This window comes from Lycorma delicatula, chromosome 12 (assembly GCF_047948215.1).
Source record: "Lycorma delicatula isolate Av1 chromosome 12, ASM4794821v1, whole genome shotgun sequence".
Taxonomy (NCBI): domain Eukaryota; kingdom Metazoa; phylum Arthropoda; class Insecta; order Hemiptera; family Fulgoridae; genus Lycorma; species Lycorma delicatula.
Window position 1 is genome coordinate 24,459,075 of NC_134466.1, and position 23,668 is coordinate 24,482,742.

The following is a 23,668-nucleotide window of genomic DNA, read 5'->3' on the forward strand; positions in this document are numbered from 1 at the left end:
CAAAGTGGTCAGTTATGTTGATGAATTATTTCAATTTTCACAAAGATGTATATATATATATATATATATATATATATATATATATATATATATATATAATAGATTTATTATAGTTAAATATATTCCCATCTGAAGGATAATATCACCTTTTGGAGCTCTCTCAAAAGGTTAGAACAAGTTTTCAAAATACCAAAATCAGCTGTGAATTTTTTTTTTTGGCACACATGGATTATTTTAATTTTTTTTTATTTCTAGTATTGGAAAATAAAATTTATTAACCTATCCTTGTGATTATATTTATGAATGTGGAGTAATTGCTATTAAAAAATAGACAGTTATTTATTCCAATTTTTACTAAATTAGACAACAACCTGATTTAGTAATAACGAATATTAGTTTTGGTAAATGGATTACGATTAGTAAACAGTTAATATGACTCGACAACAAAATTTTTTGTCTTATAAGAAAATACTTTATTATGCTTTAATAAATTACTCTACTATTTAAAGTTCAATTAATTTTTTTACAGATACAATATTACTTTATTTAATTTTTAAATAATATTAATAAGAAAATTAAAAAAAAAATCTGAATTTTCTACATCTATGTTCAATGAGATCATAAATATGTGTTCAGATAATTTTCATTAATTCCTTGAATTGTGAATTATTTTGTAGATATTTTTTATATTTAGTATGTTCATGAAGTATATTTGTATTTTAAATAATTAACGCAGGCTTTAATGGCATATATTTTTTTATCTTTTGTACTGCTCTGGCCAATGTTTTACCATAATTTCCCTTGCTGATCCATCTGGGCAAGTGCTGGGATATCTCTATTTTAATCAATATAGTATCTTATTTACTTGTTCTTTACATTATCTATATTATTATTATTTACCAATCATAGTAAATAGTTATTTTTTTTATTCTTTCTTTTTATTCCACCAAAATTCAATCATTGGCTTCTAAGAATTTTATTTTTTGTGGAGAAAACAATTTAAAGCTTACTTTTTTTGTCATTCAAAATAGGAATACTAAACCACAATAATCCCCTGCTTCATTATTTTACTAAACTTGCCCAATTTCTAAGTTTAATGATGTAATGATCCATTTGTTTAACGAATGTTGAATGTTACAATTAAATGAATTATTACACAAATACTTATTTAAAATGTAATACTTATATTTAGAATACTTATTTAAAATGTAATAACAAAAATATTGATAATAAAATTATTACAAAATTTTTATTACAATTTTTACTTCCTGAATATTTTCAGTCGTGTCATTTATCCATGGATTCCAATAATTATTTCAGTATTTCGGATGTGCATGTTCATCATTCATCTTATTTTTTCTTGTCAAATTTAATTATATCTTTGCGATAGTTATTTAATAAATCTCTTAATTCGTAGAATTTCTTTTTCTCAATAGTTATCATATTGAACGTTTCACATGGATTACTTTCTAAATCAAATAAACATGTGGTGGAACAGTCATCAGGATGTGGTGAGGTGTTAATACAATCAATTACATTTTCATTTTGTAATTCTAAAAATCTACTTTATCGTAATTAATATAGTTTCTAAAATTATTTTGTTCATTAACTGTCATTAAAGAATCTAATGATTTCATTGTTGGACTTAACATAACATTTGTTATATTATATTCCGGTATACCTTCTCCCGTACCACTTGTTCCATAAAAATTATTTGCAAATGATAGTATACTAGTATGGTTATCTAAAACAGAAACACAAAAAAAAATTAAATTAAAAAAGTAATAAAAATAAAATTCTAGTCTACAGTACCTTACACAGCCTTTTCATTTCAAAACCTCTCCAGTTTTACCGGAGGATCTTTGCAATTCAATCATTAACAGTCTTAATTTTATTTTCATAATAAACATTTAATAAAAAAAACTTTCTGAATTTTTTAAAAATTTTGGGGACCCCTATATCAATTTTTGGGGCTTTTATTGATTATTATGACTACCAATTTAAGATTTAAGCATCAAAATTTTTAAATTCCAAATAAAAAAAGTTTAGATTATGTGGGCTTCCTTACCTCGTTTGGGAAAATTTATCAATTTTTTTTTTAAAGAAGTGATCCTTAACAAAAAAATAAATAAATAAAAAATTATTTAAAAATATTGAAAAGTATAACTTTTATGAAAGTAATGAACAAGATTGCTTCTTATTTTGGGTTCAGGATATATCATAGGTGCCAAAACTACTTAAATTTTAATTGTACTTAAAGTGACTAAGACAAAAACAGTTGTTTAACAGTAAAAAGTAAGTAAAGAAAAACCAAAAATAAAATACAAAATATTGTATATTTTAGAAGTGGGGAATAAATTTAAAAAAAAACATTTTTCTAAAAATATTCATATATAGGTTAAGCTTAACACATTTGCTTAAATAGTTTTCTGTAAATCTAACACTCCCTTCATTAAAGGCTAAAGAAAAAGGAAATTTTTCACAAATTATTTTATATGAAACCATCAAATTAGCTTACAATCTTTGCGTCGCAAGAATTACTGTATGGCTTCATTTAAATGGAGGAGATGAAATCTGGGCGAATTTTTTGCCAGTCCTAATTGGTTAACGAAGCGTTTCCGGACATATGTTTATATATATACACTTTTTTTTTTATTTTTACATGTAGAATGAGCTGCCGTTGTATCTATATAACTTGGTATATCATTCTGTGTATGAAATAATGTTAAGGTAAATAATATTAAGTTTTTAAAAAATACTACGAATTATTCACAGTTTAGAAACTGCTATTGAAAATTATTTTTATGAACAATTGAATGGGAGCAGATAGATTAGGTTTTTTTTTAAATTACAAAATTCATTGTCAGATTAATATTGTTTTCAAAAAAGAAAATCTTTTAGTTGAATTTTAAATAAATTGTATAAAGATTTTAAAAAATATTTGATACATTCTTGGGGGAGATTGATTATAATAAATTTTTTGCAAAAAATAGGAAAAGGAGTATGAGTTTTTTTTGCCAAAATAAAAAAATTTTATTAAAGCATCTTACCAAAAACCTTTCTTACAAAAATTGAAACCTTTTTATCAGGATACTAAATTGTCCAAAATTTTTTTTATATGCTCACCCGTTGAAAATTGGTATTGAATCTTCTTAACTGGGAGGTTTGCTGCATTCACCATTTTATCATCTTTTTTTGGTCTTTACATATCTCTCTTAATAGTATGAAGTAGGCTTCAAAAAAATATCATGAAAACAACCTTATCATGTATGTTTTGTCTAGAAAACATAGAAGTTCTACAGAAATAAGATTATGTTTTTCCCAAAAATAATAGAAGGTGGTCAATCAAAATGGCACATACTTACTTTACACACTTTATTTGAGATATAAAATATTGTTGTTTTACTTTTGTATTAAAATGCAAAGAAATGTTTTCCCAAACCCTTTATGATTCAATTTAATTTTTTATAACTCTTTTATTGTTGGTTTACAAAATATAATTACCAGTTTGAAAAAATATAATTCCTGGTTCAAAAGTTAAAGTAAAATATATTGCATATATCCTTTACATCAAAATTAGATTCGAATACTAATTGAAATACACATATTTGGAAAAACATTTTGGATATATCGTGGAATGTTAAGTTATTAAAAACTAATATTATCACCGATTTTTGGAAAAATGTGATAATACAACCTATGCTTAAACTCATTTATCAGTTCCCACTACCCCTCCCTAAATCCAAAGCTGATTTTATGAGAACAGCGACAACACACCTTAATATTTATGATTTTATAAGATTTTTTAAATATTTAAGTCCTTTTTTATTTATTTATCGATATATGTTATTTAGATATGTAAAACTTAATGTTTATAAGTTCGTTTTATTTTATTACAGGACTTGGGAATTATATTTGGGGAGGACTTTGGCTCGGGTCAAAGGCTAGTAAAAAGCAGTGGCGAGAGAAAAGATGTTGGATAAATTCAACCATTAGTGATTAATGCCTTCTGTTTCTGTCAGATGTGTTAATTGGTCGTATTAGACATAAATAAATGGAAAAATTTAAAGCGAAAAATGATGGAATTGTTTGTGGTTTTGGTTGCATAGAATGTGAGGATGATGTTGAGCCAGAAAAGATGAGGTAGGCGACAGATGAGATTTTGAATTTTAGTGGAGGCCAAGGCTCAGTTGTAGAGTCAACTAAAAAAAAAGTAAGTAACATTTTATTACCATTACTATATACTGTAACTGTAGTACAACTTTTACAACTTATGCATTATGTTCAACAGCATTTTAATAATTGATAATGAATTTATGGATTAGATAACTTATTATATAAATCTAATTTAATCTTTCTACTTTAGTGTTTCTTCATAAGTGATGTTTGTTTATAATAATAACTATTTTTCTTTTACACAAGAAGTGTGTATTATTCTTATACATGCTTCCGGAATATATGTGAAACGTAAAAAAATTGAAAACCACTGTTTTTATGTGTAATTAATAACATAACCGCAATAGTTTTACATCATTTGAAATGAAGTATAATATTTTTACAAAAATAATGTAGCCTTGCTCAAAGTAACAAACATCACATACTTTGGAAAATAAGTATTGAACAGACATTTTTCAACATAATTTTTCTTTGTGAAAAAATATAATCACCATACCATAATTAAAATAAAATGTATTTGACGTTCAGAGAATTCACTGTTGCTAACTTTTTTTAACTGAAAAAAAATAGACTTATTTAATAAAGCCTATTTAATAAATAAATTACACTTAAAAGTCAGTTAATTTCTTTTTATGATTTACTTGTAAATCTTTTGATAATTTTTTTTTTAAATGTTTGAATAAATAAATGTTAACTTTACCATCGTAGATATATGTAAACCATCAAAATAACCTATGTAACTGTTATAGTAACCAAAATGTGAATCAAATCCTCGATTTGTTGGTAAATGCTCATTAGAATAGTAACCGATGTGCCATTTACCAACAAGATGCGTTTTATAACCGAGACGTTTTAAGTACTGTAAAAAAAAGACAAATTAATTGATATAAAAAAATAAATAAAATACATCATTTAAACATATTAATGATTAATAATATATTTAATTAATAACCAATAAAAAATCAATAAATAAAAATTATCAATCTTTAAAACAAATTTATAATTTTCAAACAAATTGCTGTTCACGTGAAATTATCACTTTTTAAAAATTTATCTTTATTGTGTGGTGTGTTTTATAACATTTGTGTTTTATAATATTTGGCTAACCAAATTGTTCCATTTAATATGAATATTTATGAAATTTAAGATGTAGAAAAGAATACAAAAAGTTTTAAATTAAATAACATTTTCTTAATTTGATCATTGTATAATAATACATGATGTAAATAACATCAGTAATGGGTAGATTTGCTTCTGCATGGATAAAAAGGGAATTGCCTCAGCATTTGCATGAATTGATCAAAGGAAACTAATAAAACCTAGGTCAGAGTAGCTTCACAAAATTCACAGTTAATTATAAGATTAAAAAAAATAAATGCAGAAATTACATAAAATTAGATTACAAAATGCAAAGGGCGCTGGGAACGCCCTTGTTCACGTTACCCGAAGTGCCAGAAAATAATTAATTATAATGTATATTCATTATTTAACTATAATATTTTGATTTTTACGTGTCAATTTTGTGATGTACCGTTCTTATTTTACGAGTTTATTTCCTTCTATTTAAATTTTACACGTAAATAATGTTATTTATTTGTGTAAGCATCGTGACAATTCAGTTGTACACTAACGTCTACATTTCACGACGAAGAAAGTCACTGGCAGATCTCTGTTCTTCCTTCTACCAGAAAAACTAATCGTACAACATTCGTAAGGGTTTAAGCGAGTGCACGACAGGTTTCAGCGTTTGTCAACCGATGCTTTGTCGGCACCCTACAGAAGAACATGATGGCAGACGGGATTACAGACATTGCTGGCAGTTACCTTTTACTCTTTGTCGAATTAATCTGCAAAACATTTACAACTGTTAGAAGGCAATTTTTAAACGGTTCTAGTGTGTATTTTGTTTCGTTTTTTTTGTTAGTATTATCATAATAAACATAAAATCAATGCAAAATATAAATTAAAAACTTACTTGCAACGCGATCGAGTGAGGTACGTGCTATTTCATTCTCTGATAAAAATTATAACAGATCTAATAGTAACATGTTTGTTTTTTTTTGTATTTGTTCGTACAAGATTTATGTATATAAGATATATGTACTGTAAAGTAAAACTCTTTTTAATTACACTGCCGCTTGTGCTAAACAAAAAAGAAATTTCAGTTAAAAGCGACAGTAGTCAAAACAAAAAACAGACGCTATTATATGTAATGATTTCAACAGTGGTCACTTAAGTGACCACTGTTAATACTTGTTTGATACTAGCAGACCCGGCAATGCTTATGTGTGTATATATATATATATATATATATATATATATAGAGAGAGAGAGAGAGAGATTTACTTTAACCACCTACGGTGATATAAAATTAATATTTACAGAGGTCGAGAAAAGTTTTAAATAAATCGGTAATAAAATTTAAACATTTATATTTCTCTAAAGTAAACCGTTTTAAACGGTTCATACAAAATAGAAAACAATCATTTTACCAGTTCATGGACATTTACTTTGTAAATCGCTGAATATTTTCAAATAAATTTACTTTTGTTAGTTATTTTAATTAAAGGATCCTTTATACTAGTATTATTGGAATAAAATTTTGTTCAAACAAAATGAAATGAAGTATTTATTTTTTTACATTACATTTATATTACGTTTTACACATTTTTTTATATTACAGCGTAGACAACAGATGCGTGTAGCTTATAAGTCCGTACGGGTAACCGCTCGATACAGTCCATCATACATTTATCCGTCTGGTTACAGGAGCGTTTCATTAAAGCCCTGTAGTAAGTCTATTAGTTATTATTATGGCAAAAGATACCAGAATTGTAGGTAGTACTGGTAGACAGAAAGTTCTGGGTTCGAATTCCGGTCAGAATTGGCTTTTATATACGCTTTATTAAAATTGAAAATAAACGTAAGTGACGAACTGGATGTCGGTCTATTGCCGATACAAATCAATAAATATAAAAATGTATTAGGTACTAATACGTGTAAGGAATAGCATTGTGGAGCGACTTATCAACCGTTGGTAGCCGTGATGCTGTCGAGGTAACACCGCCCTTCCTCTCCAAAAGACTACGCTAAACGTTTCACTAAATACATGCTGCAACATAACTCATATTTTGATAAATAATTAAATCTATAACGTACATTATATTAAATTAAGTTAAAAATTCCAACGGCGACTGAGATTCGGACCCGGGACCTTCCGGAAGATTCCATTTAGGAGATCAGTCGGCAAACGGTTTAGTTGATGTTTGTTGAAGAATTAAATAACATTATATTTTCTGTTCTTATAAACATAAAAGGATTACATAAATGTAGGTCGATTACGTAAATGTTGCTATAAGCAACATTGTTGTATTTATGTGGACGTCTCTTACTTTTATTATTAGAACCTTAAATATAATCGAGTTAATTACAAGTTTTACTTTTTTTTTGTCTTCAGTCATTTAACTGGTTTGATGCAGCTCTCCAAGATTCCCTATCTAGTGCTAGTCGTTTCATTTCAGTATACCATTTACATCCTACATCCCTTACAATTTGTTTTACGTATTCCAAACGTGGCCTGCCTACACAATTTTTTCCTTCTACCTGTCCTTCCAATATTAAAGCGACTATTCCAGGATGCCTTAGTATGTAGCCTATAAGACTGTCTCTTCTTTTAACTATATTTTTCCAAACGCTTCTTTCTTCATCTATTTGCCGCAATACCTCTTCATTTGTCACTTTATCCACCCATCTGATTTTTAACATTCTGCTATAGCAGAATGTTAAAATTCACATTTCAAAAGTTTTACATATTCATTTTTTTTACCCTTTAATGCTGTATTTCATTTTATAAATACGTTTATAACGTTTGTCATATTAAAAACTGATCGATGTCGATATAGTTGTTAGCATGTTGGCTGCTAAATATACCGGTCTCGGGTTTGATTCTGGGCAAAAATTTCACTTTTTTTAATAACTCATTAATTTCATCGACCATATTCTTCGCTCGTTAAAATACACGTGTAGGGTATTACGAGGTCAAATTGTAAATAAAACTGGAAAATGTTATCTTATTATGTAAAATTAGAATCTTTTTTTTTTGTAAATTACTTTACAAAACGGATAAACTTTATCGTAATATTTTTATTTAATTTATTAAAATTTAAGGTGATTAATTATTATTTTAAATAAAATGTAATAAATATAAAATAATCGACAAATCTTGATTTAATTTAATTATATCGAACGTCTATATAAGAAATGTCTTTATAAGAAAACGTCTATATTAACGTGTTACTCGCACAGCAATACTCATACGTACGCACACACACATGTACACATGTTTACGGTTGTATTTGAATTGTACAACGCTTGTTCAGTACTGTCTGACGGTAGCCAATCAGAGCGAAGGAAGCCACCTGCGTTTGTTAAACCCATTAGCTTTACTTATGCCTCATCCCAAAAAAATTAAATAAAAAAAGATTTACCTCTAAAATTCCTCTTAGCTAAAGTCCTCTGTCACCGTATAAACTATACAATTTTATAAATTATGTTATTTTATTATTTTATCATTAACTCTTGAACTATTTATTTTTTTTTTTAAATTTTATTAAAGCATTTGTTACTATAAGAAATTTGTTTTATTAAATTTATTTATCATTAAACATTTCGCTTTAATCAACTGATTTTTTTTAAAATTAGCACAAATGAAGTATTACAATAAATAAAAATACCTTCAAAACTAGAATGATCTAATGTTAAATCTTGATAGTAAGAATGTTCGTAATTTTCTTTCAAGAAACGGCCTCAAAATCATCTTCATCTTTATTACCAAAGTAAAATGTAATGCACCCAATCGTGAAATAACTTTAACAATGTGTGCGTTGTGTGCTTACAGATGAAATGATATTCCGTTCCCGTTATGTTTTTCTGTTCATTTTTATAGTACAGATAAGAACCAAGATAAGAAGTTATCGACGAGTGTTGTCTTATCATCATCGATAAATTTATCGGTGAGAAGTGCAAGAGTAATTCCGTAAATGCATTCGGTAAAATTGTTTCGACAGTGTTTAGCTCTGTGAATTGTACGTTTCTCAGATGTACAAATATTCGGGCAGATGTTCAAATTATTTATTACGTAGTTTTTTCTTTTTCGTATTTAGCCTCCGGGAATTACCGTATCAGGTATTACTTCAGAGGATGATATGTATGAATGTAAATGAAGTATAGTCTTGTACAGTCTCAGTTCAACCTTTCCTGATAAGTGTGGTTAATCGAATCCAACCACCAAAAAACACCGGTATCCACGATCTAGTATTTAAATCCGTATAAAAGTAACTAACTGCCATTACTAGTATTTGAACGCTCGAACTCTCGACTTCCAAGTCTGCTTACTTGGGAAGACGCGTTCACCACTAGACCGACCCGGTGGGTTTATTACTCGGTTTGATCAAATTATTTATTACGTATTCAATATTATTATTACGGATGTAAGATTCGTTGCAAAGATTACAAACGGTTTGAAGGTAAACACAACACATTGGCAACATCATTGGATCGTTGTAGTGTGATGATTCATATTCTGTCATTCTTTTTTTTAAAGGATTTTGCACAAAACTCGTACATTAATTTCTTGTTTTACATATTATTTCTATTTTTTCTAATGACTGTGATGTATGTAAAATATGTTCTACACTAATATTAATTACACTCGTACATTAATTTCTTGTTTTACATATTATTTATATTTTTTCTAATGACTGTGATGTATGTAAAATATGCCTACACTAATGTTACTAATTAAGAGTAATATTTACTATGAAAGTAATGATGTTTATTAATTATATAACCATTTGGCGATCATTATAAACATTTTGAATCGGTATATCAGTATATAAAATATATATTCGTGTTTTGGTGAAGACAGGAATCTATTTAATTTCTCATTCTATATTCCCTATTAAGCCTGAAAAAAAGTTTTATTTATTGAAATATTTTTTGTATTTGTTCGTACAAGAGTTACGTCTATCTATAAAGGAATTGATGACAACCATAAAACTTTAACATATATGTTATAGTCTAAAACTTTTTATAATTACACTGCCGCTTGTGCTAAAAAAAAAAGAATTCAGTTAAAACTGACAATAGTTTAAAACAAAAAGACAGACGCTATTATTTGTAATGCTTTCAAGGACAAGTGATACTATAGAAAAAACTTAACAAATGGTGTGTACGTGACCGCTGCGCGCGCGCTCTCTCTCTCTCTCTCTCCCCCTCTCTTCCCCCCCCCCCCCCTGTTCATGTCGATTAGATGGTGAGGCATGAAAATATTAGTCATCGTAAAAAATTTTTTTTTCATCAGCCCGTAATGCTGTCTAAAGAGAGAGAACTAGAATTAAGTTGTATATAGTTAGCAAAGATAAATCGTTAATTTTAAAATTAATCTTTTTCTTTTTTTTGTAACAGCCTTTAATTGATTAAATTAAAATTTATGTATTTAAAATAAAGTAAAATAAGAATTTGAATTATGCTGCTTTTGGATTGCAAGTTTTTTTTTAATATGTTTAATTTTCATTAGCGTATTTCCTTCATTAATGCGATATACTGCGGTGAAACAAAGTTTTGTGATGAAATGTTTTAATAAGTAACAAATAAAATTGTATAAATGGATATCAGGCAAAACACGACTTTAATAATGTAAGTAGAGTATACGAAATATTTTGATTTTATTTATTTAGAAAATATTTATTACGTAAATGTATGTATTAATTTATTGATTCGTACGATTTCCTCGTACTGACGACACTCAGTCGTGTCACACACCATCGAGATATCCTTTTGATTTATTAAATCGGAAAACAAATACGATCCATTATTTTGGAAATTATGAACACTGTTTCCAGTTTATTCCATAATAATTTTTAATTACCATTTTTATCGCTAATACAGTAAGTTTGCTTTTTATCGCATAAGTATTATTGTTTAGTGAAAATATCCTTGTATATTAATTAGTCGGAATAAGAGCTAACTTTTATAGTTTGTGATCTGTTTTAAATTATGAACGTCTAATTTTGAAAAAATAATAAAAAGGTAGAAGAATTTGAAATTAGTTTACTTATACTCAAAATGCCGTTATCGTATCAAATTACACTAACGCAAATCCATTTATCGAAATATACGTAGTCAATTTATAAATTTGCCTTTTGATTTTGAAACGAATTCATAGGTTACAGATTGTTTAACTAATACGCGATTGTTTTGTGCCGTTGTACCTAAATAAATCGTTCCTTGAAACTTCAAAATCCTTTACCGGTCTCGTAATAAAATCGATTTAATATTACACGTTTGTTTTTTATTTTATTTGATATCTAAATATTATCCCAAAAACAATATAATAATATACACCAGAATTAGAAACGCTACAATAAAATATGCCACATTTTTTTTTTTTTAATCGGTAGATTGTATACGGATAGATTAATTAAATATTTTAAATTGAACTATTAATTTATTACCTTAGTTATTATTTTATTATATAAAGCTACCGCAAACATTAAAAAGTACAGTATAAGTTGACCGATCAATAAATATATCTGTAACAAAATGCAAAAAGGAGCCCTTAAAAATACAATTAAATTAAATAGTAAAATAATTTTTGCCTCTAATTATCGACATCATATAACACATTCGCTCGTAGACACACTCTCTCTCTTCTACCGAATAGATTTAGTGAGGTTATGTGAATTAAGTAACCGTACCTGATTAAGTAAGTTTTCATCCCTAAATGCAGCGTTCACTTTCAGTAAATCTTTTATCTTTTCTCGTACGTTAAACAGAAATAGAATGCAAATGTTACGTAAAATTAGTATTGCGATATTATTTGATAAAATGACCCGAAGAAAACTATAAACAGATATAGATGTTTTTATAGCGAAATAGTATTATCCCCTATAAAGACTGTAAAACGGATTAAAAAACCGAAGTAAAAAACGATGAATTAAATATGTTGATTCTGATATACTCTTTTTCATTATGTTTCACTATAATTGTGTAGGCGTTAATTATTAAAGGGGAAACAGAAAATTTAATATTTTACGTATTTAATTGATTGTTCAGATAACATATATTAATTTTAGCCCGACAGGAATCGGGTATTTAAGATTTATTATTTAATTGTGTTGTTATTATTGCTATTGTGTTTATTTTTCATTTCTCATGAGACATGTTAATGATGTTAACTTAACTATTTATGCTATTACGCCTTAAAATAATGAATTAGATGATTTGATAGCGAATGACTGCTACGATACAGTAGAAGTAAATGATTTTTTTAATTTTAATTCTTGATTGTATTTTAACCCTAAACGTAATTCATATGAACATAAAAATTACAAGAAAAATTTTTGATGGATTTGTTTTTTACTTAAGTAATAGTAACGTTAAGTTTCAAATTATTATATCGACCGAACTTGGTTCGGTGATGACATCGAGTTTAATTTCAGATTAGGTTATAACGTATTGATTCAGAATAATAAATTCACCAACAGTGACGGTATGTTTGACTGGTTTGATGCAGCTCTCCAAGATTCTCTATCTGGTGCTAGTCGTTTCATTTCAGTATACCCTCTACATCCTATATCCCTAACAATTTGTTTTATATATTCCAGACGTTGCCTGCCTGCACAGTTTTTCCTTCTACCTGTCCCTCCAAATTTAAAGTGATTATTCCAGGATGCCTTAATATGTGGCCTAGAAGTCCGTCTCTTCTTTTAACTATATTTTTCCAAATGTTTCTTTCTTTATCTATTTGCCGCAACACCTCTTCATTTATCGCTTTATCCACCCGTCTGATTTTTAACTTTCTACTGTAGCATCGCATTTCGAAAAAGCTTCTAATCATTTCTTTTCAGGTACTCCGATCGTTCAAGTTTCACTTCCATAGAAAGCTACGCTCCAACCGTATACTTTCAAAAATCTTTTCTGACGTTTAAATTAATTTTGTGATGTAAGCAAATTATATTTCTGACTGAAAGCTCGTTTCGCCTGCGCTATTCGGCATTTTATATCGCTCCTGCTTCGTCCATCTTTAGTAATTCTACTTCCCAAATAACAAAATTCTTCTACCTCGATAATATTTTCTCTTCGTATTTTCACATTCAAAGGTCTATCTTCATTATTTCTACTACATTTCATTACTTTCGTTTATTTTCATTTTTGTTTAGTACTTGCGTAGGACTTCATCTGTGCCCGTGATAATATTTGTAGATAAGAATGTTTATTATTATATTATAATTTATTTTTATAAATTTTATTTATATTAATTTTTTTTATTTTATATTTATATAAAAAAATATTAACACGAGATAATGAAAGAGTTACACAAAGTGCGATTTCAGTTGATATTAATTTTAGAATCGATAACAAGAACAACCTTAAACCGATTGCCGTTAATCGATCGCCTTCCAGAACATACATTTTTTCCCTGATCGGCTTAGATTCTTATTTACAAAATATAAAGACGGATGATTACGTATTTTTAATACGAATTTGAATATTCACTATGATAATAATAACTTGATAAATGAATTTCTTGATATTATGCGACTATATGAATTTAAATTATACGTAAACAAACCTTCACGTTTACAAAACAGTCCCGATGACGTAATTCCGTCTACCGGCTGCACCGACCATATTTTCAAGAAGAATTTAAAGTACCTACTTTGAGAGAAATAAATATATGTCAAGAAAGTAATACCACACGTAAACAAATATAAAAATGAATTTAATTTTAAAAATACACCGTACAATACTCGTTCGGCAGGAAAAAATACTTATACCGCATTCTTTTCAAACAACAGTTTGCAAACATTAATTTTCGTATTACACCATTATATTTTCTAAAGAAGGCCCCGACCATTTTAACGTCCAAATAATAAAGAGTAATCCAGTAAAATAAATAGATGAACGGGTGAAGCACAATTGAATATATATATTAAATTACCACATCGAAAGAGAAAAATAATCCGCACTAATAACAATAAATTTAACATATTATAATGAATATCATACGACAAAATAAATTAATAATATACTACTTAACATTAAAAAATCCACATAGGCAGTATAAATTCATAATTGTATTCCGTTGTCTTTTAAATATTTATTGTTGTGTTATCATAGTTATCTTGTTTTTTTTTTTTGTTTTTATATAATTTCAATGTAGATTTAAATAATTTTACATTTTGATGCTATGCATTTTTTTTTACTTAATTTTTCAATTTAAATTTTTACGTATCATGTATATTTATTTAGGTAATTATTGTATTTTTCATTAATTCCTTTTTTAATCTTCCTGAACTGGCGGATAGCACACAAGGTTTCTTTTGCTATCTGCATCAAAGATAAATACGTTGAAAAAAATTTATATGTAATTTTCAATAGACGATAAACGAATATTAAATGTTAAAGCGAATAATGTCAAAATTCTTAGCGATTTGCAGTTGTGAGGAGTAATTTTAAACGACAGTGTAATACAATTTAAATTAATATAATAAACAGTACGGATGGATATTTGCCAAATTATTTTCGACTTGAAAAATTAAGATGCGATCGCTTTAGATCTTGAAAATGGATTTAATTCACGATGAACAACAAGACATTTAAAAACCGAGTTTCTAATCGCGATAGAAATTTGAAGTTGCACAGTCGACGTATTACGGACATCTAAATTATTAGCGGCTTGAATTTTGAATTCAAGATTTGAAGTAGTAACAGAGAGGAGACAAGTTTCAGTCTCCGGTATGTAATTATGAAAACTAAAAATATTAGTGCGGCGTTACGAGGACCTTGTGTAAAATTATTTATGAAGTATATAAATACGAAGTTGCAAAAATGTTCTATCGTAATTGAATTTACCTTTTGGTTCTTTTTGTATCGCTAAATGTAAATATCATCCGTTTTATTTATTTTTGCGTTAGGTTTTATTTGCTTTAAAAAATATGTAGATGCGGTTTTAATTTTCTTTTAGTTTTTTCGTTTGTAGTGAAAACCTTAAATATTACATCGTATTGTAATACAAACCTTGTAAATTTTCGTCTTCCAAGTAAACGTTTACCTTCTGCATACTTTTACAATAACGTTTAGCGAAAGTACGTTTTCTGATAAAACGTCTACTATCCCGGAAACGATTCGTAGATTTCGTTCGTTCAACTACATTATTGCAAATTATTCTTGGAAATATACCGATCTCATTTCTTTTGGGTGTATTATCCTTCCCCTTCAAAAACTAAACGCATCAAGATTTTCTTATATTTAACAAACTGTAATTATACGCGCTGTACTTTTTAAATTTCAGTTTTATCACGTTTTCGATTGTTACACGACTGCACAAAAAAGAATGTAATGTATTTAGGGTGTATGTTTGTGCGTATGTATGTAACATCTTTGCAGCTCAACGGCCGAACAGATTTAGATGTACGGCTCCACGTTGGAATCCTTTCGTTACCGGGAGCGTCATAGGCCAATGATTCCCATACTGTGCGCCGCGGCCTCTTCACAGCGGCGCCGCGAAATATTTTAAAAGTTTCATAATTAATTGAACGAAGACATTTACAATTGTTAATGAAAAAACAAAAAAATTAATTATGAAGATACACGAGTTTTTTTTATTTTTCTCTTACATACGAGTAGTCATACTTGGGTAAAGCGCCATGGAAAAACTTTTAATTGATAAAGGACGCCGCGGCTCGGAAAAATTTTATATATTTTTATAAATATGTATGTAGTAGTATTCACGTGCGATTATTTAAAGTAATCTGTGGGTTAAAGTACTCAGTATTTCGTATAGTTTATTATTTAATTACTATTTGGAATAATTTTGTATTAAGTTTGTTACTTCTTATTTTTATCTTAGCGTGATACGTAATGTTTTATAAGATTTTCTGATTATGTGCATTAAAATTTTGGCGGGATATGATGTACTTACCAACAATATGGAGCAGTGTTGGCTGTGTGTGTGTGTATTTTTATATAATGAAGGATTTTCCTCTAATATTCTCCGTTTAGTAGGTGACACGTTAGATCAGCAATAATCATTAAAATAATGAAACGATCGAGCGATTACATCTTCCGTTTTTACTGATTTATAGATATTTTTAACGTACGTGAGAAGTCGGTTGAAAATAAAAGCAAGCGAATTGACGGTTTTATTTTTTATTTAAGCAAAATAAGAACCTTTTACATAGACGGCCGTAAATTGTTTAGAATTACTCTTCGAAAACGTTTGAGTTAGCGTCTAATATGTCAAAATATTATTTATTATCGAATAAAAGAAGACTGTTAGTATGGATTAATTTTTTTATCGTGTAATTTATAAACATTACAGATCGATTTATGTCGGTTTTGTTTTCCTTTTATTATCAACAGTCTTGCTGACAAGTAAAAAATTATCTTCCCACACATTTTCTTATTTCTTAATGTTTCTATTTAATGATGTGCGTTCGTGCGCGCGCGCGCGTGTGTGTGTGTGCAAAACAGTTTAACCTTTGGATTTTTTTTTGTGAGATTACGGGCATCGACTACTATCGTCATTTAGCCCCGACCGAAATTTGTAGCGTATGAAAAATGCCATACCTGACCGGGATTCAAACCCGGGACCTCCTGAAGATTGATCTGTACATTTTTAAAATTACAATCGGGCTTGAAATTGGAAAGTAATAAAAGTAAGGTATATCTCTATATTGCGATTCTTTGTTTAGCGTAAGTACTGAAAAAATAATTATGTAAATTAATTTTTAGAAATTTTTCTTTAACTTACCTAACCTTAAAAATTTTAATTCGATAAATTTTTGTAACTAAAGTTTTAATTTATCGACCGAATATTTATACGAACAGAAATGAATTTGTTGTTTAAATAGTCCAAATTAATGATGCTATCAAAACTACGTTTTATAGAATTTTACGATGCCGTTCATCGGAATAAAATGGAGTTCGTGTGAATTCTTAATTTTTTTACCGATGTAACAAAACATTATTTAATTATATAAATTTTTCAGTAGCTTTCTTTTATTAATAAAATAATTAAAGTCGTAAAGATTAAAATAACTTTCATCTTCCTTCATAATGAAGAGATTAAATGTTAACCTCGCTATAAATGTTATTTCGTAATCGTTAGGTACCTTAATTTTTTTTTTCTTTTTAACGGCTACAGAATTATTTTCGACATAAACTGAAATAAAGATATTGTATGTAGTTTTTTTTTTTGTGTAGTTTCTTGTTCACATTAACCCAGCGTAAATAACAAGTTACATGTAAGCTCTTTGTCGGTTGCAAGCATTAGCCCGCCGGTTGGTCTAGTAGTTAATCTCGTCATCGCAAATCAGCCGATTTCGAAGTCGAGAGTTCAAAGGTTCAAATTCTAATAAAGTTAGTTACTTTTATACGGAATATTAGATCGTGGATATCGGTGTTGTTTGACGGTCGGGTTTCAATTAACCACACGTCTCAGGATCGGTTCACCTGAGACTGTACTACTCCTCATTTACATTCATACACATCAACCTCAGAAGTAAATACCTTACGGTGGTTTTGGAGGCTAAACAAAAAAAGAAGACATGGTTCCAAGCATTGAAAACCAGGTTTCTTAATCCCCGTAATTAATATTCATATTAATCTACAATAACCGGAATGATTCTTGATTGTGAGATCTAAAACCGGTCAACACACATTTTAAAGAATAACACGCAACCTTTAAATGTAGTAAACACATTTTAGTTATCGTAGTTTAGTTATCGTAAACACACATCGATAACTATTTTAGGAGAAATAATTTTCATACGGAAGCAACCTTTTTTTTTTGTTAAGTTATTCTTCTTCCTGTTTTTTTTGTCTTCAGTCATTTGACTGGTTTGATGCAGCTCTGCAAGATTCCCTATCTAGTGCTAGTCGTTTCATTTCAGTATACCCTCTACATCCTACATCCCTAACAATTTGTTTTTTTTCATATTCATAACGTGGCCTGCCTACACAATTTTTCCCTTCTACCTGTCCTTCCAATATTAAAGCGACTATTCCAGGATGCCTTAGTATGTGGCCTATAAGTCTGTCTCTTCTTTTAACTATATTTTTCCAAACGCTTCTTTCTTCATCTATTTGCCGCAATACCTCTTCATTTGTCACTTTATCCACCCATCTGATTTTTAACATTCTCCTATAGCAAGACATTTCAAAAGCTTCTAATCTTTTCTTCTCAGATACTCCGACTGTCCAAGTTTCATTTCCTGTAAATAATATAAATGAATAAATAATGCCTTTTCAGCTGATCTGATCTAGAACAGATTCTTTTTTACGATAAAATTTATTAAATTTTAATAGAGTTGCAGCCAGAATAATTAAAATCACCCCAAACCGAAGTCGGTTATTTAAATTTTAGGTATTTTTATAAATGTGTCATCCAGTCGCTAAACACATGTCAAGACTTAAATATTTTTTCAGAAACGTCAAAAGAAATACTAGTATAATTATGATAGCTACCTGATTTAGAAGAAAGAAGCATTTGGAAAAATATAGTTAAAAGAAGAAACAGACTTATAGGCCACATACTAAGGCCTTCTTGAAATAGTCGCTTTAATATTGGAAGGACAGGTAGAAGGGAAAAATTGTGTAGGCAGGCCACGTTATGAATATGAAAAAAAAAACAAATTGTTAGGGATGTAGGATGTAGAGGGTATACTGAAATGAAACGACTAGCACTAGATAGGGAATCTTGCAGAGCTGCATCAAACCAGTCAAATGACTGAAGACAAAAAAAAACCCTGATTTTAGGTAGATTTCATAAGAAAGCAATTTGTTGTAATGGCTACCGTGATTCGACTTCCGGAAAATTTCGACATGTCTTCGCGTTTTGCATTCCCCAGATCCCAAAACCACCGTCAGTTGAAACGTTTATATATATATATATATATATATATATATATATATATATATGGACATGTTTTTATCCCCTCCTTAGTAGCGGCGAAATCTCTTTTTTTTCACCTTTTTTTAATTTAATTATATTTATTTATTAATAATTATTAATCGCTGATCGTAAAAAAGGTTTACAATAAATAATAATTCAATAGTAACAAAAAATATGAAAAAAGAGCAGTAGTTATTAGTGAAATAAAATTTTATGTACTTTTCATTTAAAAAAAAAGGAAATGAAGTCGGATTCTATCCGATGTACCTTCCCCTTGTATAAGCAAAATATTTCATCGATTATAATTTTATTTGGCTATAACTCTGGAACCGAGGAAAATAAGTACCGCTTATGACATATCGTTGAAAAGTTATTAATAAGGGCTTATTACTGCAGTTAAGAAAAAAATGCAACTTTTTTTGGATTATGGGCTTTTTGGTCATGGACACTTTTTGGTTATGGACACTTCTGGTCAAGTCGATTGCAATCAAAAGGAGAGGTGCACAATTAGATGTTACAACAGTTCTAAATCCAATATTTCAACATTCTACGCCTAATCTTTTTTGAGTTATGCGAGATACATACGCACATACGTACGTACAGACCTCACGCCGAAACTAGTCAACATGGATTCAGGGATGGTCAAATGGAAATTTCCGTTGCTATCTAAAAGCCGGAATTTTTTTGCGATTACAATACTTCCTTCGTACAAGGATGTAAAAATCTATATTTTTAAATAATATTTAATTATTTTAATTCGTCACAAATTATTTTTATCGATAACCGGTCCCTGGTTATCGAATTCACTGCTGTAACGATTCGATCTTGAAGAAAAACAGGCTTAATCGGGTCGGTCTAGCGGTTAACTCGTCGTCGCAAATCAGCCGATTTCAAAGTCGAGAGTTTTAAGGTTCAAATCCTACCAAAGGCAAGAATAACCTTTTACGGATTTGCATGCTATATAATGTTCTTTGGTGGTTGGGATGCAATTAACCATACATACATCTCAGGAGTGGTCGATCTTAGTCTGTACAAGACTACACTTCATTTACATTCACTCATATCATTCTTATTTATTTCTTTTTTATTTATTTATATTCTAATGTCGACATATTTTAAAATATAATTATAAACGAGTGTTCCGATCTAAAGTAATAAAAATATTATTTCATTTACTATTTAAAAATTAAATAGATAAAATATTTAATAGCACGTAATAATATTAAAAATGTCTATCTTATAAAAACAAAATTTACAAAAAAATAAAAGTAATACACGTGTAATGACACGCTTATAACAAATTATTATATGAAAAAGCAAAATTAAATTTAATATTATAATACAATACAAATAGGGTATGGAAGCTTACGCTTTATATCAATGCATCACGTAATATTTAAATGGCTTGAAAATAATCACGTGATATTTAATAATTAAAGGTCCGATGTTTAATCTAATAAAAAGGAGGTCTTGGTTTTAAATGGACTTTTATTCAAAATCGGTAAAAGATCTGTAATAATTAAAATAAATTATTGTTTTTAATTTTACGTAAAATATATATTTTTCAAACCGAATGAATTATCCAATTTTAAGGAAATTAAATGGGTAAAACCCCCCAAATTATAAAATAGTTTGTTTCATTATATTTTTGGACGATCAAATGTTTTAGGTAAATTACATAAGAAAGCTATACCTATTGTAATGGTACCGTGATTCGACTTCCGGGAAATTTCGACGTATCTTGGCCTTTCACACGATGTTTTTTTTTTGTTTTTAGTCATGGAACTAGCAGTTAATGATGTTAAAGAACAATTTAGATTCGGAGTAACAGTACAAGGTGAAAAGATAAAGATGCTACGATTTTCTGATGATATAGTAATTCTAGCAGAGAGTAAAAAGGATTTAGAAGAAACAATGAACGGCATAGTTGAAGTCCTACGCAAGAAATATCGCGTGAAAATAAACAAGAACAAAACAAAAGTAATGAAATGTAGTAGAAATAACAAAGATGGACCACTGAATGTGAAAATAGGAGGAGAAAAGACTATGGAGGTAGAAGAATTTTGTTATTTGGGAAGTAGAATTACTAAAGATGGACGAAGCAGGAGCGATATAAAATGCTGAATAGCACAAGCTAACAAGCCTTCAGTAAGAAATATAATTTGTTTACATCAAAAATTAATTTAAATGTCAGGAAAAGATTTTTGAAAGTGTATGTTTGGAGTGTCGCTTTATATGGAAGTGAAACTTGGACGATCGGAGTATCTGAGAAGAAAAGATTAGAAGCTTTTGAAATGCGGTGCTATAGGAGAATGTTAAAAATCAGACGGGTGGATAAAGTGACAAATGAACAGGTACAAATAGATGAAGAAAGAAGCGTTTGAAAAATATAGTTAAAAGAAGAGACAGACTTATAGGCCACATACTAAGGCATCCTGGAATAGTCGCTTTAATATTGGAAGGACAGGTAGAAGGGAAAAATTGTGTAGGCAGGCCACGTTTGAAATATGTAAAACAAATTGTTAGGGATGTAGGATGTAGAGGGTATACTGAAATGAAACGACTAGCACTAGATAGGGAATCTTGGAGAGCTAAAAAAAAAATTTAAGCTATATTAAAATAATATTAATATAAAAAAACTTCTGTCACAAAAAGTAGCATGCTTGCCTGCTACACCAATGGTGTCGGGTTCGATTCCCTGTCAGGATCTGAACACAATTTTACAATAACTTAGACCATATCGTCTTTAGTATCTTACCACAGAAAAAAAAAGAAGGATTATTTGTTTTAATATAGATAAGAAATATTACAGTACATAAGGGGGTTATGATATAAGAGGATTATTTCTCAATTTACCTCAGCAAGCCGACTACCGTATTTCACAGTAGAGCCCAGCCCGTCTATAATACAAAAAAGCGCGCGAACGCAAACGCGCAGACACACATTTAGTATGGATTTATCTCAAATATTATACTTAGATATTACAAAGTAACTTATCATTTTTCGCGTCTCATTGCATTTTTGTAATCGATTTGTCACCTCGGTAACGCAATAGAGAAACTGACCGTACTGAAAGTCACGTACTTCAGCACCTATCAACTAATCACCTCGCCAGTCGCCGAGGTGGAGTAGTAATGTCTTCCCTCTTATCCGAAAGGTCCCGGGTTCATATCCTGTCAGGCTTTAAATTTTAATTCGCTTCAAAATTTCAATATCGTACTTCTACACACAACCTCCAACGTAATATTATAGTGAATATTTAATAACAATAAATTATTGAATTAAAATAGTATTATCGCTTCCGAGAGCAGAATAAGTCAGGTTTTTGTACTTGTCGAGTTAAAGCGTCATATAATTTCCAGTTCTTTCGTTATAACTTCTTAAACGTCCTTTGTTAAAAACAAAAATTTGGAATTTTTTTTTTTAAATACAAAATAAATAAATAAAAATGATAAAAAAAAATAAAAATAAAAAAGCCGGTTGGTGTGAGAAAAAAAATGAACCGAAAGACTCTATTATAGTCTGTATTATAAATTAGTTAATTATTATACTGTTAAAATTGCGTTACGTAAATGCGTGTCGGCATTAGCAGTTTAACCTTCAACACAGCTGTTATGAAGGGTGGGGGTACCTCTCATAGCAACGAAATTAAACTAATATTTATAACAAGTTCTTTTTTTTATTAATTTATTTTACTCGTATTGACAACATACAAAGTATTTACAATTTTTTTCATTTCCACAGCGCCAACCGTTATGTATCACCGATTCGAGTACTTAAAACAAGCAATAATTTATGTAAATTTTACGGATAAATAAAATATATAAGTCCGGTTAACTGAGAGGTCGGATGTATAAGATCAGTGATTATTTTACTAACTAAAATAATAATAATAATAATTTTACTAACAAAATTAAAATAAACAAAAAAGTTATCAAGTACGATTTTTAAGTTTTTAACACTGATGCATTAACAATAAATATCATAGAACTTGTATCATATCAAATAACTTGTTTCTCTTTATTTATTTTTTCGGATAAATACTACTTGGATAAATTATTAAGAGATAAATACAACAGATTTATTTATTTATTATTATTAAATTTATTAATTTATTTTGTAAAAATCAATCGGCGTTAACTGGAATCTAACATTTTTACTCACCTTAAATAAGTAATAAGGAATATCTCAATAAAAAGATGAAATTTGGATAACGTTACATGTGGATTAGGTTAGGTTAAATAACAGCGGTCACTCTAGGCATTAATTGTACTGCAAAATCAGTCGCCCATCTACCGATAATTCCCGCCAATAACTAACTACAAGACAAAACATCTTGGTGAATTTCTTTAGTTACACAACACAATGCTTCTCATCGTCTCCCCACTCCGGAATGACGTCATCGATAGACCATTTTAAACAACAACATTATAATGAAAACTTAATCAATCTAAAATTTGGTTCGCAAACTGTTTCATTCACCATCAAATTTTTTTAACGTTAGATCATCCATCATTACACGTCGTCTAATAT

General features: G+C 28.8%; 2 long non-coding RNA genes across 9 annotated transcripts in view; one reads left to right on the top strand and one right to left on the bottom strand.

Moving 5' to 3' along the window:
* LOC142332994 (uncharacterized) overlaps positions 1 to 23,668 on the top strand; it is a 92,416-nt gene that overhangs the window by 22,472 nt on the left and 46,276 nt on the right. For 6 of the 7 annotated variants that reach the window (XR_012758480.1, XR_012758476.1, XR_012758475.1 and 3 more), the window contains 2 exons: positions 3,900 to 4,213; positions 10,754 to 10,872. This is a non-coding gene — a long non-coding RNA (uncharacterized LOC142332994). The remainder of the gene's footprint in view (positions 1 to 3,899; positions 4,214 to 10,753; positions 10,873 to 23,668) is intronic. The other variant, XR_012758482.1, reaches the window with a different exon arrangement.
* LOC142332995 (uncharacterized) lies at positions 739 to 23,437 on the bottom strand. 2 transcript variants are annotated; one of them, XR_012758484.1, is made up of 4 exons: positions 23,300 to 23,437; positions 6,152 to 6,319; positions 4,877 to 5,035; positions 739 to 1,744 (listed from the first exon to the last, which is right to left on the bottom strand). It is a non-coding gene; the product is annotated as an uncharacterized LOC142332995 (long non-coding RNA). The 2 variants fall into 2 exon arrangements; XR_012758483.1 differs by lacking the exon at positions 6,152 to 6,319.